The following is a 19,811-nucleotide window of genomic DNA, read 5'->3' as shown; positions in this document are numbered from 1 at the left end:
ATGATTGTTGCCTGTTTTGACTATCAGTTGATTAATGGTTTTGGTTTATGCATTCACAACCAAATTTATGAGTGCCTCACTGTGCATGTTAGTCAATCTGGCTTTCAAAACCATTTGAAATGAAGCATTTTTCAAGGTCTCTATATGATTCTTCACTCATGTGTACTTCAGGTCAAGCAAAGTTCCACTTAGTAGGTACTCAGAAGCTTGAGCTAACTTGGCGTCAATCCTTCAAGAGGCATTAGCTGAGAAATGCGCGTGACATAGTCAAGTGTGGCAAAACTGTGCATGTCACGTCTCCACTTGCTACCGCTGCCTCGTGCTGCGAGCTTTCAGTTGTTCTGTCCCCTTCTTTACAGTAGTGTACGGAAGACAAGCTGAGATATTTCACTTCACTATATTGAGTTTTTACTACAGCAGAGTTTACTACTGTAGTTATTAGATGGCAGTGCGAAACTTTCTTGCACAGCATTACTGTATAGCCTGCCGAAGAGAACTTTCCCAAAGAGAACTAATCTCGCTCTCCAAGAAGAGTTGTATTTTTTTCGTGTCGTGTGCAGTGTACAGCAACATGTCCAGCAATTCTGTTTGACTTGCACCGTGAATAAAAGCATTAAATTTTACTTGTGCTCAGCCTGGCACATCCATGTGACCTGCCTTCAGCCCACGTCCTTGCAGCACTAAAGTCTGAGAAATGCTGTCTTCAACATGCGATGACAACTCTGCAGCAGTGGCTCGGTGGTTAGGCATTCAAGTACCGAGTCGGGGGACATAGGTTTGATCCTGGTCGCAGCGGCTGAATTTCGATGGAGCGAGAAGCAAGGTGCCCATGTAATTTCGGATATCAGTGCAGGTTAGAGTCCCATGTTCTCAAAATTAATTGGGGCCCTCCACAACGGCATCGCTCACTCATAAAAAATTTCACGGAATGGAAAGGTGGTACTAAAGGCACTATCACATTTACTCTTAAGGCGAAGTTTGAGTGTCTCTCTACTTTTTCTCACATGTGTGATTTGTTATTCAAGGATCCCAGTGGGTTTAATTAACTGCCCTCATCTTTAAAGGAGCTGCCCAATCAGTGCCTAGCCATGTCACCTGCCAACTACCATCAGGTTGTAATTTTTTGCTCACAACACAGTTGGAAGGATTTTCTAGGGAAGAGGGCCTCTAAGGCTGTCACATGAATATGCATTCATGCACTTTGAACTCGGGTGACTACAGTTTCTGGACCAAAAAGGTACATATAACCTAGCAGCAACGAACAATTGTCAGTATCCTTCCTTTAACTGTGCTTTGTAGGCCATATCTGTTAGCAGCTTCCTAGCACCCTCTACAGACAAAAGCTTGCGGATGTGTGTTATCAAACAGCCTGGTAGGTACCATAGGTTTTGATGGAACCAATAAGCTTGAATTGGTTGTGAAAATGTTATGAACTCTGGGGACTATGGTTTCTGGGCCAAAAAGGTACATTTAATCTAGCAGCAATGAACAAAACTTGGTGGCATTCTTCGTTGAACTGTGCTTTGTAGGCCATATCCTACCTGCAACTCAAGTCTGAAGAGGTCTGTACCCACATTATGTCAGTTGTTCAGCTGTCCCCTTTCTTAGCAACCGAACTCTCGTCTTCATTCATGCTGCATATACATTTAGTATGTTTCCTTTTTGTTGTGGCATGAAAGGATTGGATAACCACAATATTTAAGATGACTACTGGCATTAGCACTCCAGTATTAAATTCAACAAGGACTTTATGACGTCTTAAATTACACAGCAGAAGTCAAACTGATTGAAGCACTATTGATTTGCTAATGTACCGGTGAAAAACACAAGAACACACGATTTCAACAAAGACAGGCAATTTCCTGCAATTTGTTTACTGCACGGCAGTGACATCTGAACAACACGCACGAGCTGTTATAATTTGGTTAAAAAAAAAAAGTTGCATGCATCTGCTCAGGTGTATGTATGTAGGGTATGCTGTATAACTATTTCTAAAGAAAAAAACACTTTGACTAAAATGTGGCTTCCCTGGCTTAGGGAAAGCGAACCACTTTGCGGCTCTTCATCTATTTACAAACAAACACTCTATTACCATCAAGCAAAAAGCCAGGCTTGCTAACCAAGTGTACATACGTTTTACAAAGCTAGAAGTTGCATGTTTCGATTGTAGTTTGTACTGCTTTGTAGTGGATATCTAATGGAAGAGGCAGTAAGTTACACTGATATAATCCACAACTGGTCGGCCTCACAGCTACAAATAAATATAGCAACGACATACCAAACCCCCATAAAAATACTTATCATTGATGTGTGACCGCTTACAGAGTAAAGGATAAAAAATAATGATTTAGGCAACCAGCGCCAAGGCAACGACGAAATTGAGTCGTGTGTGTTGTCCATTTTGGCCTTGAAGTCAGACCAGCTTGCCCAACAGCACAAGCCTCAATCGAACAGTTTGAAGCATGAGCGCTCAAATCTCGAAGCAGTAGTGCAAGTATAACAGTAGAAACTTCAATTAATGACGCACATTTCGTGGCACCACCAAAGAACTATATGGATCTAGCGCCAGTGCAGTCAAACCAGACAGGCAGATGCTTTAAAATTCGGATCAACATTACGCTACTAGCCAGCGCCAAGTACTTGCGGGCAACACATGCGGCAACAGCCGTAGACACCCTATGGTAACAGCGGACCGCGTCCATGAAAACCGCATACATTCAGAACATAAATATCTGTAGTGCATTTCCGTAAGCACAAGACAATTCGCGAAAGCCAATAGTTTAAAATCCGGCTTAATGTGGAAGCAGACGGTGCCTGAAACCAACATCGCTTCAACACTATTGCTGGGAAAAAATGTGGACTTGCAGCGCTACTGTTTCCACACTCGTTTAAGGTTAATTTCAAAAGAAATTCTTTGCAAACCGGGAGGAGCAAAACAAACCTCTGAGATATTCTGAGGAGATAGCGAGCTCGCTATACTGGGCGCAGTCATCTTGCAAAATAACACCAATGACACTAGGAGAAAAAACAAAATCCGTCAAATATAGCCACATTTAACTGTTCCAAAATATGCACGCAAAGTGGTGAATTATATTGTATTTTGTGTTATGACGCGTAAAAAAATTATTTGTAATGTGTCTAAAGGCACATGATTGTATGCGAACAGTAGCAGTAGTCAAGGTAGCAGCGTAGCAACAGAACGCAACCAACGCAACCACAGCGACATTAGCAGCATGGCGCATTGTGGCGCAGCATCATGCGCAGCACGGAAAAAAACGTTACACGGTGGTTTTGAATTCGGACATCATCAAAGTGGAGCCGTGGAGCTTCCATCATCAGGAACGTTGCAAACTTCGGCAGTGGATCATGGCTCGGACCAGCGGACGGAGACCCGAGGACGACGAGCAGCGTAGGTGCGATGTGTTCCATGCAGTGAGAACTAAAAGATGACCCTTCGTTTAGGACTCCATACGGGTGTTGTAGCTAGAACGCAGCTCAGGGCTTATTCCGAAGCACACGTCTCTGGCAAGGCTGTAAACAACCTAATATTTGAGACGGGGCCTGCTGTCCTAAAAAGACTAGGGTACTGCAGCTTTCTTCAGAGGCCTGCGGCTGTTTCGTTGGTGATACTCTGACGATGCGCGAGTGCTGCCATGGCTTTGTGCAAACTTTCAAAAGCTGCATTTCAAAATGCGCAAAATAAGAGAGCTAGATAATGCAACCATGGTACATACTCTCTAGGTAAGTATGAACTTCATGCTGCAAACTGAATTAAAGCTCAATTATTCAGCAATCTTGATTCAAAGGTAATTGCGTGAAATGTAGGGACAAGGAAGAAATAATTAAGCCACCATCTTCCACGACTGCACAAATGCAACGACCCTACTGAAAAAACTGTATGTGAGCTGTACAAGAAAGTGTGAGAGTGATTGAGAATGTATAAGAATATGTGAGTTCTTGGGAGATTAAACGTGGATTTATGAGAGCACGTAGAGCCACTGTGCAGGAACGCATGAGATTGTACAAGTTCTTGTGAGTTTGAATGAGCCCATGAGCGAGCTCACAGAAGCACGCACAGCCACTGTGCAAGATTAAATGAGAATGAGCTGGTCACGTATTTGTGCGAGCTTGTAGAAGCACATGGAGCCAGTGCGTGAACAGATGCTCTAAGAGAGCATGCAAACTACGTGGCCATGTACATGCTTGCATGCTAAAAAATTAGTCGTTGAGACTGTGTAGGTCCTTCCAATATGAAAGAGGTCAAAGTTAGAGCTTTCATATAATGATTACTTCATGATTATTTGCGACAGGTACACTTTTTCATATTTCACAATTTTGGTCTTGGCTTGCAGCACATTTTCAACATTAGTAGAAAAGTGCTTGCTTCCTTTCATTATGCAGAAATCTTTATATGACAACATGCACGCTGAGCAACAACTACTCGACATATCGAGCTCACTGTAAAACAATGTCAAAAGCGAGATACTTCAACTAGATCTAATAGCATCATTTGCTTCTCTTTCAACCATTCGTTTCTGAAAGTTGGACGAAGCCATAGCTGCACGACAAAGGCTGTGTGCACAACATTGATGTGTTGCCTGCCAAGTAGATGACGGTCAAACTGGCGATCAAAATCTCCGTTACATTGTGTTTTGCATATGAATGGAGGCAACTCACTATAACTGCACACTATTACCACCATTAGGCATCACAAGTTTGTATGAAGAACTGGCTTCGAGTTTCATCTGCAGAAGGAAAAGCAAATGTGATAGCAGAAATGTGAAAGCCAACTCCAGTACTAAACTTCACGAGCTCATATTCACTTGTAAAGACCACAGAAAGACAATTCTTAAACGACTGAACAGCACTAACAGATGGGATGGGAGAGAAGATGACAAGAATTCTGCTTCTTTATCTCCCTTACTATCTTAGAGCACTGTCTCAATCGACTCATTATAACCAACCAGCCTGACTCTCTTTTTCAGCACAAGGATAGGCTGAGCAAAACAGCTCCTACAGCCTTTTGAGTTTTGACTTGCACATCTACACCTATATACACCATTTTTAAGTTTCCTGAGACTATAGCAAAAATTTGCTAAACTGCACTACTCTGAATTGAAGCTTTCTGCTGCGTAATGACACTTGCAAATGTTGTCCGTCTCAATGTCAAATAAAAAGAAAAAAAAAGAAAGGATTGAATCGGTGATCTTAGACTAATGAAGAGATACACAAATCCTAGTACTTTATGAGAGGTGATACCAACAGTATGTGTTGCATCTTGAAGCTATGCACACTATACACATATATGCTGAATCATCATATTGCAAGGAAATGTATTTTAGATGGCATATTTTTCAGTGTAACTGTAGGCTGCGTCACGCGAGATGCATTGAGGAAAGCTGCACGTGCAACTCCACGAATATATGTTGTGCAGTTTCCACCAGCAGTGCATAATCAGTATGCTGCATGGAAAGAGCAGCTTGATTGCTTTAGCTTCTTTACTGTATGCTGTAGGCGACAGAGATAAGTTGAAATATCTGTATGTTCAGTTTCTTAATTGAAGTAAAGAGCGTGCAAACACCCCACACTGCCTTCACTTGAAGCTTGACCGGTAAGCTATTTTTGCATATCGCATATCTTTCCTGATTGAGAGTTCAGGCTTTCACCCCGCTGTCCTTGCTTTTGCTATAAGCTACAGGAATTAAAAAATTTCGTCACCATTTAAGGGTTAAACACTGAAGTAGTGAGGCACATATTACACAAGAAACGATCGCTCTCAGGTGACCAGTTGGAGCTGACAGCCATAGATGTGGCGCCTATGAAGGAACAGCGGGCGAGCCGAATTGGGCTCGCCCACTGTTTTTTATGAGCGAGCACAATTCAGCATCTTCTGTTTCCAAACAAATCACTTGATCTGTAAAACGCCGTACATTCTTTCAATATTAACAAACAAACAATTGCCACTTTTACTGTTTATGAACAGGAGTTTTCGCAAGGAGCATGGCAATGAATTTGGGCCAAAGCTCCGATTCGCCGAACCACAGACCGCCGTCAACTAACGTCCATGACAAGCAAAGCACGCAGTTAGTTTGTCCAGCATCGCGAGAAAAGAAGCGAAACTCACGGTGGTCTTTCGCTAGCACTGCTAATTTTTGAATGTACAAACTACAGGCGCGTATACACGACAAACATGCAGCGTTAGCGCGTAGACGCCCGACATCGTGCTTGCCACTGTTCGGCGAGCAGCAAAGTCGTTAGGTCAGCGACTTCCGAAACCGAAACAAGTCGAAACCAGACGAGGCAGCCGAAGCGGATCGAAGTGCTAGCCGTAGCCATTATGAGTTGGTGGCGTCGCGCCTTTTTCTCTTGTGTGCTGTTGGGGCGCCTTGCTGCTTGCGGCTTCATTATTTCGAGATATACGAGGCACAGAGCGCAACAAAATAGCTCGTGCGATGTGCAGAAGCGTGGTAAGGTTGTGTGAATACCTGTGCAAAAAGTGTGCTCGCGTGCCCGACAGGTAGTGCGTTTCCTTTGTGCGCTCTCACTGCAAACACTACGCTGACGACGGGACTATTGGAGGGCGGCCACCACCCGGCATACATACGACATCTCGGAGGTTATTTAATTTCCATTTTCCCTGTACATTCTCCTAAAAACTTTGCGCAGAACTGATGATGCATGCCAACACAGCGCTAGTTCGTAAACATCAAGACGCGCATGTCATTATAACATACGGTAGTTTGCTTTTGACGAGGGAAGGGTGAATGCGTTTGCTGTGTCTAGGAAAAGAGACAGCTAGTGCCAGGGGCTGCACGCTCAGAGTAGAATATGCCGTACAAATCATCACTCGTAAGACCATTGCGGGGTGCACGATGCTGGCGCCTACTGCAATTCAGCCTTCGGCAAGAATTTAGAATGGGCCAGTTCCAAGTGCCTCGACCCGGGCCTTATGTTGCGCTGCAGTTGAAGATCCGGCGCTTGTGCAGTTGCAACTACACGGATTGAATAAGCGGTAAAACCTACCTGCGTTACTACAGGGCTAGAATTATTCTTATGTTCCATAAATATTGCGGATTACGAGGTATGGAGCCGGCGAACATGCGACGGCAGTATGATTCAGCAGCAACCGTACTTAAATTCCATTGTCGAGCCTTGGGTAGTAGAAGGGGAAAAAAAAACGTTTTTAGCTATTTTGAATTTTTTCGCCTGTATTATGCTTGATATTTTCTTTTTCATACTTTGGTCGTGACTGAAGTAATCCCCAAAAACTACTAAGCGCATATAAATGACAGACACCAAACTCAGACTTTCAGTCCAGACATGTCAGTAAGGTGTAAAGGTAATTATGCATTCAACAGTACCAATAGTATTGATTTTCTTGTTTAATTATTTACAAATGAAGCGAAAAAAATCTGACTTAGTGCTGAGATGCCCCATTGGCATCTTCTCTGATATGAAATGTGAATCAAAATGTGCAGTTTTTCCGTACTCAGTATACCACTGGTTCATCACAGATGTGAGAATATGAAATTCATGCAAGTTTCAAAATGAAGAGTGCATGCAGAATTCCAAGCAAAACAAGCCTTTGATTAAAGTATCATTCAGTTGTGGTGTTTTTGTTTAAATTTATGCATGTTTTGTAGAAGCAACAGTAGAGTTGATATGGAATTAGTGTTGTGTCTGGATCTAGATTATGGATGGCTACCACATTTATGAATTGCTTGGTTGCCACATGCACTTCCAGACATTGTTTGAACAGTCACATCACATTCTGCATTTGGCTTCTTTTTACTTTTTTTGCATGGAACTGTTTCCACTTTAGAGTGTGTAGCCTTTCACAATTCATAATTGATCGGGTGAGCATGTTTTGGCATGATAAAAGGTTTGGAAGTTCGAGAGCATTGGCCCTTCATGATGCACAAGGGGCAGACTGCTTACTGCACTGGTACCACTATCTTCCTAGATTCCTAGATATCACTCATATTTCTATACAGAATACATGTTTTCAGAAATCCATATTTCTTGTCCGACTTTGCACATTCTTCAGTTGACATAATGGGAGCTAGGGACGAACTTTTGCCTTTCTTGGTGCACTGCTCCTATTTCGTTTAAAGAGCCGCCACATTTTGTGTAACCCGAGTTGGGGTGCAAACACTGCATGTTCATAGGGTGGTCAGGGAGCAAACTTGGTGGCGCTGTGAAGGCCATGAACAATATGCTGATGATAGGTTGCCTTTAGACTGACTGGCTTGCATTTCTCGGTGTGTTTTGTATCTGCGAGGGTTCCATAAGCTGCCACATATATTGCTTTGATTTGATGTTGAGGTGACTGGCATGATTAAAAAGTTAATGTGATGATCGATGTCTTCAGAACATTCAGAACATGCTGGGATTGTACTCCTGGCTTAAGTTGCAGACATTGTTTGCTGGTTATACCTTTGAGAGGAAATCTAGTAGATGAAGCTATGGGCAGAGTGCTTGCTTGGTATTCCAACCTAACCACCCAAACTTCACTGTTTACTGGAAACAGATTGTTCAAGCTTCCAGCCTTCCACTTGTTACTCGTACATTGCAGTGAAGTGCATTTATGCCTTGGCACATGGCAGGCTCAGGGGCTCGTTCATCGCCACTGTACTAGGTTAGACCTCCAGTTGACTCGAAATGCCTTTTGCCATTGCCATGAAATAGTGTTTAAAAGAAGGTTCGATGACAGAAATACTGTTTGCTCTCTTAGTAGGTAAAGAAGAGTTAGCATAACATTTCTTTCGAGTTACATTACCTGGCATCTCTAGATGCGCGTTGTGCCTGTTATGGGCACTGAATTCTTGGTGTGAGATCACAGGTTCCTGCAGAATCGCAGACTTTTATAATGCTACTTAAATTATGAGCAGATCGAGGTGATAGATGACAAGACTTTACTAATGGTCAATTCCAATCACAGGGTTTAGTGACTTACAGAACATTATTTTCTGCTCTTTTTGGAGTAACTGTATTCCAAATGCAGATCCGGAACACAAGTCCCATCTTCCCAATGCAGATGGGGAGCGATTGCTGAGCCAAGATCGGTCCCTGGAGCAGTGGATTGTTCTTCCGAAATCAACAGAACCGGCTAGAAGTTTGCTTGAGTATTTGTTCAGCTGCACCTTCTATTTCCAGTAGCATGCTCTGCTGTGCTGACTGTGCCCTCTGTGCTCCATAATAGATGATCATTACTTGCCACTGCTATGAATGCAAATTGCTGTCATGAACTAGTGCTTACTCTTGAGGACAGCAAGTCTAAGAGTAGCAGTATTATGCAATAATCTTTTTTAAAGACCTCAGCTCGGAGTGTGACTAGAAGATTTTGTGCAGAAATCATCTTTATGTGCTATTCATGATCTTAAAGCCATTCCTGAACTCTGAAACAGTGGAAAGGGTGAACTGCGACTTCCTTTTATTTGAGAATAGTGCCAAAGAAATTTTACCCTGCTTGCCCGCACTCGGCTATACGAAAGAATGGCATAAACTGTTGATGTTATTGCCATCCCAAGGAGCAGCGGGAGAAATGCAGACCTATTACAGGTTTAAAAACAGCTGGCACGTGTAGACGAAGCATGGGCTAGCACACAGAATAACAGGCAATTCTTCTGTCAGTTCATGGGCACCACCTACTTGCGCTGGCATGAGTTCCAAACGCAATCGGGACACAATCTGTACTGGATGCAGGTGCTCTTTTGCGGAGCAGGCAGACCACTTCACTTCTGGGATTGTAATTCACTGTATGTGCAGAGGAAAAGCAGGTGAACGTGTCTCTGCTGGCATATGTCGCATTGCCTGCTGTCATCCTTTTTACTTTCAATATATGCTAATGACAGGAATGCTCATAGCACAAGTAGAGTGAAGACACTGATCTGCGCCATTATGGAAATGCCGAGATGTTAGCATGGGCAAACATCTCTTTGCATCACCGCGAAGCTTGCTAAGGCTCAGTTCAATGTACGAGCAAGCTAATACAATGCGGGCATATGTCAGACAGCTCTTTAGCTATGGGCCTACACAACTGCTGCCATACCTTTAATGAGAACTCTTGACTAATAAGGCAACATTTTACAAAGAGCAAAGTAAATGATAAGAATGACTTTTTTTTTCATTTAACAAAGCTGGTGGTCACAGTGAAGAACTCATGCCACGATTGTTAATATGCCTCTACTGCCCCATTTGTAAAGCAAGCATATTGAAATTCTCGAATGAGCATGGTTACAGTCATGAGCAGCTCTGTTAGATGTATGTCCATAAGGGTGGCATATTGTTTCGTTGTTCAAAAGAATTCTAAACAATAGGTGGTTTGGAACTTAAAGGAGAAAGAACAGAGAAGCTGGCTGTAGAGGCAGAAATACTTCAAATGTTGGGTGGTGGACAGGTGCCAAGCTGTCGGGATCTGCACTTTGCAAGGAGCCTCGTGCTACTCACTAGCCGCAGCTTGGCCATACCCAGCTTATATAAGCTTGGCTTGTACAAAACATGCCTGCAAATGTAACCCTCTTCAAGGCTGCCTGCACCCTACTGTGGTGGTTTCAGTGTTTAGGGCATTTGACTAGTGAGCTGGGTGACCCTGGCTCGGTCCGAGCCAGGGTGGTTAAATTTCGGTGGTAGCAAAACGCTAAGTCCCCATGTGCTGTACAGTGTCAGTGCACATTGAAGAAGTGCAGATAGTCAAAATTATCTAGAGCTACCTACTATTGCTGACCCTCATTGTCTAAGTTTCTTTGGCATGTTGAACCCTGTCATCAAATCAAGGTTGCCTACTGTTAGCGTTAGTAGATGACCTTCGTAATGCCACAAAGTCTGCCCCTCACCACTCTCCGAAATTTCGTTGTTTGCAACTCAACTCAGGTTACAGCTTGATGACCCCTTTTTCTGAAACACTAGCAGTTGACGAACTCACTCCCATGCAGTGAACTCTGAGAAAAGTGCTGATTTGGTCATAAACATTTTTTTTCATGAGAATTTGGTCAGTCATATGACCATTGAAAAGTCATCTGTTGATATGTTCATGTGACAAGCTAGGTAGCTTTATAGATGGCTTGTATATGATATCAGAAGTGCTATGATGGTGAACTATGCTTAGTGTCTGCAATACCTTCATGGTGATTGTGGTGAATGCAGATGACATTTTGCTCCACTTTTATTTCACCAGTGGGTGCCTGGTGAGTTGTCAGTGCAAGCTATTGATAGTTTCACTTTCTTCATGCAGTTTACATAGCTGTGGAATCCTCACAATAGCAGAAGTATTATATTTATGGTTCACTAACTACTGTTTTTTTTTTAAATATAAAATAAGTAAATGCGCCGTCAGCAACCCTGGAGTGCAGCGTGCTATTCACATGGACACCATAGATATTTTAATCATGCCATACCCCTTTGTTACTTTCAGTTTTCAGTTCTACAAGTCTTGATCACGGTAGCACATCACTATACTCGGGGATAACTGTGGCTATGCAGCTGAAGTTAGGCAGAAAGGAAGAGGCAACATACCTCTTTCCCCTTGCCATGTAGAGTGGGCTACTTCAGCCCTAGTGACCTTGCATTAACTCTCCAACTATCTCCCTTCACTTCAGCCCAGTACACTCCTAGCCCAAATAGTGAGCAAACCACTCTTCACGGCAAGGGGACAGAAACTTTTCTCCTTTTCTTTCGTACCTAGACTCGGCTGCATAGCCCCAAAACATTGTCCCCATGTACAGCAATATTCCATGCCACATTTGTTCTCAGTGTCAGAGCACCCTCTGCTTGCTCTGTACCACCCTTGCAGCAGCCCAGTGTTTTGTTTACCACAGAAAATCATGTCTGTGCAAGCAGTGTTGGCATGGAGAGTTGCATATCTGAGCCAACTTTCATGCTTTATGATGAGGCTCTCATTGATTGGCTTTAAGTTCCATGAAACGTGGTCATGTGTGTTGATTAGTGTCACATGAAGTAAAATTTCACTGACTAAAATACAATCATAAGGATGTAATTTGGGTGAGTTGGTAAGGTGTCATCTTGAAAGTAGCAGCACGAAAAAACAAGGACGTGAAAAGAAGCAAGCAGATGCTAACTCGCAACTAATGTTTATTGATGCAAATAAGAAATATATAATGCCAAGCAACACTGCAAACCGCTCAATCACCAATAAGCAGACAGCAAAACATGAATCACTAAAACTTCCGAACGGTTCCATTTGAGTAGATATAGGTAGAGGTCAAATTGGCTGTGCATTGTAAGAATGCACTGGTTGCTTTCAGTTTCTTTCTGCTGTGCACATTCTGGCTGTCATCCATTACAAATCAGCTGGGAAATCATTGAAGCTAGACATATTTTACAACTAGGTAATGGATGTGTTAGTGAGCCATCAACCATGTTACCATGCAGTGAGTTGGGTTATCTAGATAGGGAACTGTTCTTAAATTTTAGTGATTCATGTCTTGCTTTTTGCTTATCAGTGATTGAGTGGTTTGCGTTGTTGCTCGTCTTCTTTATATATTTCATGTGTGCTTCAATAAACATTAGTTGTAAGCTAGTGCCCGTATTGTATCCTTTCATACCCTTGTTTTTTCTTGCTGCTTCTTTCAAGATAAAATACAATCTTTGCTACTTCGGTCATAAAATGAATTTTAATGAAGTTCCACATCTCTTAGAAAAGTAGTTTGTAGTTGCAGGCATGTATTAGGCCCTGCAGTGCCAATTAAGATGCTCGCTCGATGTAAAGCATAAAGAAAGGGAGGGCTTGTCTGATCTCGAACCTAGTGGGAACTGGTGGATTATGGATAGGCTGTTAAAATGCACTTGCAGTTAAAGTCAAGTAAATGCTTTTTTATTTGTAACTAGGGGCACTGTGATGGCTGACTTGCTCTTTTGCCAGGCTGGCGACGAGATGTAGTGAAAGGAGTTATTTTATTTTACTGTTGGTACGTCTCGGGTGATGTCAACATTGTTTCTTCTCTGGCATTGTAGGCAATCGCCCTTCAACTAATTGAATCCCAAAGTGAAATTTTGAATTAAAAAAATAATAATTTAAGATTATTTAGCAGGCAGAGGCAAATTTTATGCAGTGACCTGCACGAGCATGTCGTGCATCATTTCAAGAAAAAAAAACAGTATTGTGGTGTTCCTACTCTGTGCCTTTATTTATTGCTCACAAAGCCTCTGCATGTACGTGTTGCACCATATTACGTTTCCACTAATTTGTTGGGTCATGGTACTTTTTACCTTGCAGCAAGTTCCATGTGACTTCGTAAGCAATGGCTCCGTCAAGCTCTATACCCTTTGCCGGAATTGTGCTGTGCTGTGGTGGGCAAGAAGCAGGACATTGATGTAAGTATTGAAGACATCTTTCAGTATGTGTAGTTTTTTATTTGCCTAACCCACTACTGCATTTGTGACCCCTCATGTTTATTTTGACATTTAGGTTTCTTCAGTGCTTTCTTTGCTTGCTGCCGTTGCTTATTGGCTATGACATTTGACTGTTGAGTTTCAGAATGTGGAGTGGAATGGTGCCTGTGGCCTGTTGATAGAGGCAAAATGTAAATTTGCCTGCCCACATTTGGTGCCACTGCATAGCTTGAAGAACTTTTGTGGAAGAGGGCTCTGGAAATTAACCCAGAGCCCTCCTTCATGATGTCTCTCATAGCTCATGTTCAGCTTTAGAGTAATAAAAGGACATTGAGGACAAGCTGAAGCTGTCTTTTATTATAAATTACTGCATTCTATCCACTAAAGTGCTACTTACTGAAAATGCGAGCTTACTTTAAGATATGAAAAGCCAGAAGTTTTGACACAGATGTCATTACCAGCTGATTTCATAAGTTCTACATGATGCATCCATACTTTATTGGGCACAGGCCCCAGAGGCTGGGCTGGTAAGGCATTCCCTTCAATATGATGATCATGGAGTGTGGTTTACACAGGCCTTTGATATCATTGAGTACCCTTGGTTTTCAGGAACTATTTCAAGGAGCTTTGGAACTCCTGAAATTATTTGCTTCTTAAAATTCTCAAAAAAATTGCATGGTTTTTCTCTAAAAGCGAGCCTACATGAAAACTAAAAGTGCACTTCAGAGGGAACAATCGAAGAGAGCATGAGCCTATATAATATAAACCCAAAGTGACAGCCTGGCATGCGTCCAGACCATGGTTACAGGTGGCTCTCTTTTTCGCAGTTGCCACCTCTCTTGTCCCTATTTAATTTTTCTTTTTTTCAGCATGTTTGTCTTTGTTTTGCTAAATTTCGCACATTTATGCAAAACTGCTGTGAATAAATTTTTCTCAAATTGGAACTCCTTGAAGACCTTTCTGGAGGGTTATTTTTCTGGTCTTCCTGTCTTCAACTAGACCCGTTGATGGCTGCTTTCTTATAAATCAGCTCTGACAAATTTCCTCTCTAAAAGGCCCCCCTGCACTTTTTTTGGTAGCTAAACTGAGTGCGAATATAATTTGTATGTAAAGTGAAAAGAGAAAACAGGGGAGTGTTATTGATAATACTATGCCATATGTAATCATAGACCATGAATGAAGTATGGGGTTTTTCTGGCAGAATATTTCTGCAATGCTTCTCTGCTCAGCGCAAACCCCTTCACTGTGGCGGCCAAACCTGTTTTGGGGGCAGAAATAGGTGGCTGCCAGGAGACATTTCTTGTGACAATGACCACATCCATTACCTGCTCCACTCAGTAACAAAATTCATAACCCCCCCACCACTTTCGCCCTTCTGGTTTTCAATAGTGAAGGCATGCTCGTCGTCAGATTCGTGCATAACATGAGGTTTGATACAGAAATATTCAGCATTGCACCCAACTTCTGTCCCAAAGGGAATTGGGAGGATATTTTGCATGTCTTCAGTGCACAATCACGTGATACATCAGTGACATAGCCTATGTGTTACGTACACATATCTTGTGGAGTTTGTATTCTTTTTTTCCTTGAGAGAGAAGCGCTGCTCAGTCAAAAAGCATGATGCAAGGGAATTTAGAGTGAGCGCCGATTCTGTGCGTTTGCTATCTTTTGCTTAGCTTTCATTCTTTTTCTTCCGGTGGTTTAGTGGCGTTGGTGGTATTCGAGCAATGCAAGGACACGGAGTCAAGAGTCTGCTTCTTCACAGTGCGCTGCAGGGATTGTGCATTTGTTTTTCTCATTGTAATGAAAACATGCAAGGCTAGTGCATGAGTTACTTGCACACACGCATGCCACACACATGCTGTTTTGCAGTGGCAGAAAAGAAATAACTGTCAAGACTGAGAGCATCTTCTAAGGGCACATAAACGTTGGTGTTTGAAGTTAAGCTGTAAATTCATAAAAGATGTGGCTTAGCTTATGAACCAACAATTTTCTGGCACTATCGTTTCACACAACTGGTTTAACTTAAGGTACAAAGGCCGATCGAGCCCTGTGCTCTAACGCGCTGCGCACAGAAGCAATCAAATCTTGAGCGCTCCCTATACTGCTGCTCAGGTCAAAGCAGCCCAAACCTTGTTGAAACAAAAGTGACGTGGCTATGTCACTCCTGCATGTCCTGCATGGGCTTTTTTTTTTTTTTCATTCTACGGTTGCCTGGTCTGCGCGGGAAGGACGCAAGGGTGCTGGGATGTTGGCTGTCCTTTAAAATGAGTGGCGGGTGGGAAGGGGGAGTGGAGGTAATGGGAGGGGAGTCTAGCTGTCCTGCGAGCTAAACGCACAGCAGTATGCATGCTTTCTTTTTTTTTATTTAGCAGTGCGGAAAAAATGAATGAACGAGGGGGGGGGGGGGGGAGGGAGGAGGGCAGGCTGGCCAACGCAGGCAGCACGGTTTCAAGTGAGTGATAGCTTGGAGCTACCTGAAGGAAGAAGAAGTGGAGGTTTCCGAACGTCTGAAGCTAGCGCTCTTCCACTTTTCTGGATTTTATATCGCTGTGAACTATTTGTGATCTCGACATCCTTCGGGATGGCGGGCACACGACCCTTGCGCCCACCCGCCACCATCGAACAGGCTACAGCGTACTCGACGGGTCACCTTGACGTCGCGGACGTGGAGCTTCCAGACTCGGCAGATGACTCCACCGTGACTGAGATGGATTCCGACAACGGCTACACGCCTGTACAGTCGCGCCGCCTGAAAAGGAAGCTGCGCCGAACATCAGTAATGAGTGAGACACCAAAGAAGAATGCTGAAAAGCAAGGGATCTTTTCCGTGGCCTTCGTACCAACAACGGCAACGGCGAATCTGAATGTGATAAACAGACAGCACCTGACGCAGTTTTTCGACCAGCTGGTTCCCGGTGAAGTTGACGAAGTCAGAATTAATCCCTGGAAGAATGTCCTGACCGTGGATGTCAAATCCCAGGCTACAGTGGACAAGCTGAAAGGAATTGGTGCGCTAGGCAACATGCCGGTCCGTTCCTTTCTTGCACATGGGAAAAAGACTACTGCAGGTGTAATCAGCGACGTTGACCCCGAGATAAGTGAAAGCGATCTCTGCACGCTGATCAAATCTACGGCGCGCATTGTGGATGTTCATCGATTCGGCCGCTCAAAGTGCATTAAATTAGTCTTTGAAACTGAATCCCTCCCATCACACGTTAAAGTGGGCTATGTGAGACACCCAGTTCGGATGTATGTTCCAAGACCTGTTCAGTGCCACAAATGCCACAAGATCGGACATGTGAGCGCCGTTTGTCGAAACGAGGTCTCCTGCCGTCGATGCGGCGGTACGCATCCTCATGAAGCATGCGAGACGGAGACTGTCAAGTGTGCGAACTGCTCGGGTGCCCATGAATCGACGGCTAAGGACTGCCCTAAAATTCGGGATGAAAAACGTATACTAAAAAAGATGGTGAGAGATAACTCGACTCATCAAGAAGCGGCCGCGTCTATTCGTCGTCGCAAGCACCGTTCCCGACGCCGACACAAGGAATCGGAAGGCAAGCCTAGCCTGGATAAGTCAACTTCAGAGTTAACGTCAGCTCAGGTGCCACAACAGATTGAGTCTAATCCCGCTAAGAGTACTCTTGCTGTAATGTCGCAGACAGTGTCACAGGCCAAGGATCCGACAGAGGCTGTTGTATTACCTACCGCCTCTGATGCTGAGTGGCCAGCTCTACCATCAAAGGCCAACGCCAGGCATAATCCCAGTTTGGTTGCCACACGTACTGAAAATTCCGACAACCCCGACAGCCAGCAGGTAAAAGAAATGCTGAAACAGCTGGTTCGTTCAATGCGGGTGCTGCTCTCCAGCATCAACACACAAACAGCAAAGTTTGCTGTTCAGTTTTTGGACGCATTTGAGCCGCTCTTGGCGGCATTGCAATAATTCACAATGGCGCAACAAACTAACCCCACCTCTGTGACGATGCACTTGCGCCGCAGTGTTGTGATGCAATGGAATGCTCGAGGCCTGCGTGGTCGGCTGAGTGACTTCCGACAGCGGGTACAGAAGTACCGCTTTCCTGTGATTGTGATCTGTGAGCCCAACATGCCGGCTGCTTTCCGCCTTTCTGGATATGTTCTGCTATGGTCTAGAGAAGCTAACGAAACAAGCAAAGTGCTGGTATGTGTACGCCAAGACATTGCGCACGTCCGCCATGCTCTGCAGCCCCACAACACGAACCACTACATTTGTTTGACGTTAACCCTGAAAGGACGAGTATGTTCTGTAATTGGCGCTTATATTCCACCGAGAAATGGCTTGGACAAATCATATCTATTTTCAATAATCCAGTGTTGTGCAGCTCCTCGTATTATTGTGGGGGACTTTAATGCTCACCACCCTCAGTGGGGCAGTGCAATAATGAGCAATAGAGGAAGAGACCTGGCAGACTTTATGCATACGCAAGATCTCGTCAATATAAACGACGGCTCACCGACGTTTCTACGCGGAACAACCTACAGCAGCTGCTTGGATGTGGCGTTTGTTTCCAGAAACCTCCATCCCTCCGTTTCTTGGTGTAGTGATGTGGAAACACATGGCAGTGATCACATACCAACGTACATATGCATCAAGTGGTTTGCACCTGCCACTTCACCTCGTGTGCAATACACAGACTGGCCCGCCTTTAGGGCAGCGGTGGAGACTTCCAGCGTGGACCTCCAGTCACCATCTCAAATAGAAGGACTCATTACTTCCTCTCTCGGTGAGAACACTCGCTATGTTAGTGTGCCGGTGTCAGTGTCCAGCATCGACGTGGAATTCGAGCGGCTTCGCGCGATCCGTCGGCGGGCTGAAAGGAAGTACAGAAGAACGAAATCCGCGCAAGATCTCGCACTTTCTCGCCGAGCTAGACGACAAGTTTTGCGTCACCTGGAGAGGTTAGGACGACAACGTTGGAGACAGTTCTGCTCATCACTGGATCCCCGTAAGCCCCTGTCGCATATCTGGCATGTTGCGAGAAGCTTGCGCACACCTCCGCAAGAAAGGCACCCTTTTCGTGCCCTGGCCCTTTACCAACGCCGCAATGAAGTTGACGTAGCTGAAGATTTTTGTAAAATGGTTGTGGGCACAAACCAGGCACAGTTACCAATTTCAGAGGTTTTTGCACCACCTTCGCCGAATGATCAATACGACGTGCCCTTTACAATAGCTGAATTAGACGCCGCTCTTGCTTCTTGTCGGCATTCATCTGCACCTGGTCCTGACGGGATTACATATTCAACCTTATCGAACCTAGGCAAGGATGGTAGAACTGCACTACTTAATTACTTCAATGATATATGGGCTTCTAGTACTGTTCCTGAACACTGGAAAATTAGCCGCCTGGTTGCTCTTTTGAAGCCTGGAAAGCCTCCTCTCGAACTTACCTCATACCGGCCAGTTGCCCTAGCAAGCTGTGTTGGAAAAGTTATGGAGCGCATGGTGCTGGCAAGACTTGAGTGGTATCTAGAGAGTAATGATCTTTATCCGAATATGATGACTGGATTTCGCCGCGGACGCTCTTCCATTGACGGCAGTAGAACACGAAAAGCGTCACCGTCGACTAGTAGCTGCTGCATTTTTAGATATAAAGGGAGCTTACGACAACGTCCTCCATGAAGCTATTCTTGATGGACTTGACGACGTGGGAGTTGGTGGCCGACTGTACTTGTGGATTGTAAGCTATCTCAGCGGCCGCTCTGTTTACATGACTACGCCTGAAGGAGATACTACCCACTTTCAGGTCGGTCGTGGAGTTCCACAGGGAGGAGTTCTCAGCCCAACTTTATTTAACGTTGCGCTAATTGGCCTGGGGAGTGAACTGCCAACTAACATCCACATCAGTGCATATGCTGACGACATCTGCATCTGGGCCTCTGGTTCGACGCGCCCACAACTACGTGCGAGACTGCAACGAGCTGTGTCATCAACATCGATGTACTTACGGCGTCAAGGTTTATTTTTAGCGGCAGAAAAGTGTGCAGTGATAGCGTTTACGGGAAAATGTGTCAGCCGCTACCCGATTACCCTTCATGGAGTCGTAATACCATACGTCTCCAGGCACAGATTCCTGGGAGTAATTATTGACCACCGACTATCTTGGTCGAAACATATTGCTATGGTGAAGAAGAGGCTAATTAATTTTTGCCATGTACTTCGTTACATAGCTGGCATCAAATGGGGTCCAACTGAGCGCTCCTTAATACGGCTTTACGAGGCTCTGTTTGTTGGCTACATCCGGTACAGTCTCCCAGTACTTTCTAGTATGAGCATTTCCTGCTTGCGGACTTTAGAGAGCGTGCAAGCGCAGGCATTGAAAATATGTCTTGGACTGCCCAGATGCACCTCTAACAAAGGCACAATTGAAGAGGCACACGCTCGCCCAATGTCCATATACTTGTCACACGAACCACTT

At 44.3% G+C, this 19,811-nt stretch overlaps 1 long non-coding RNA gene across 1 annotated transcript in view; it reads left to right on the top strand.

The window, feature by feature from the left end:
- Positions 1 to 988: 988 nt before the first annotated feature.
- The window catches only part of LOC146187406 (uncharacterized), a 28,946-nt gene continuing 10,123 nt past the window's right edge, over positions 989 to 19,811 (top strand). The window contains exons 1-2 of the long non-coding RNA XR_014707922.1: positions 989 to 1,237; positions 13,235 to 13,332. This is a non-coding gene — a long non-coding RNA (uncharacterized LOC146187406). The remainder of the gene's footprint in view (positions 1,238 to 13,234; positions 13,333 to 19,811) is intronic.

The sequence above is a fragment of the Amblyomma maculatum genome, chromosome 6 (genome assembly GCF_055883805.1).
Source record: "Amblyomma maculatum isolate TAMU_Amacu chromosome 6, ASM5588380v1, whole genome shotgun sequence".
Lineage (NCBI taxonomy): Eukaryota > Metazoa > Arthropoda > Arachnida > Ixodida > Ixodidae > Amblyomma > Amblyomma maculatum.
The sequence above is the reverse complement of the archived record's forward strand: the minus strand, read 5'-3'. Positions and strand labels throughout refer to the sequence as shown.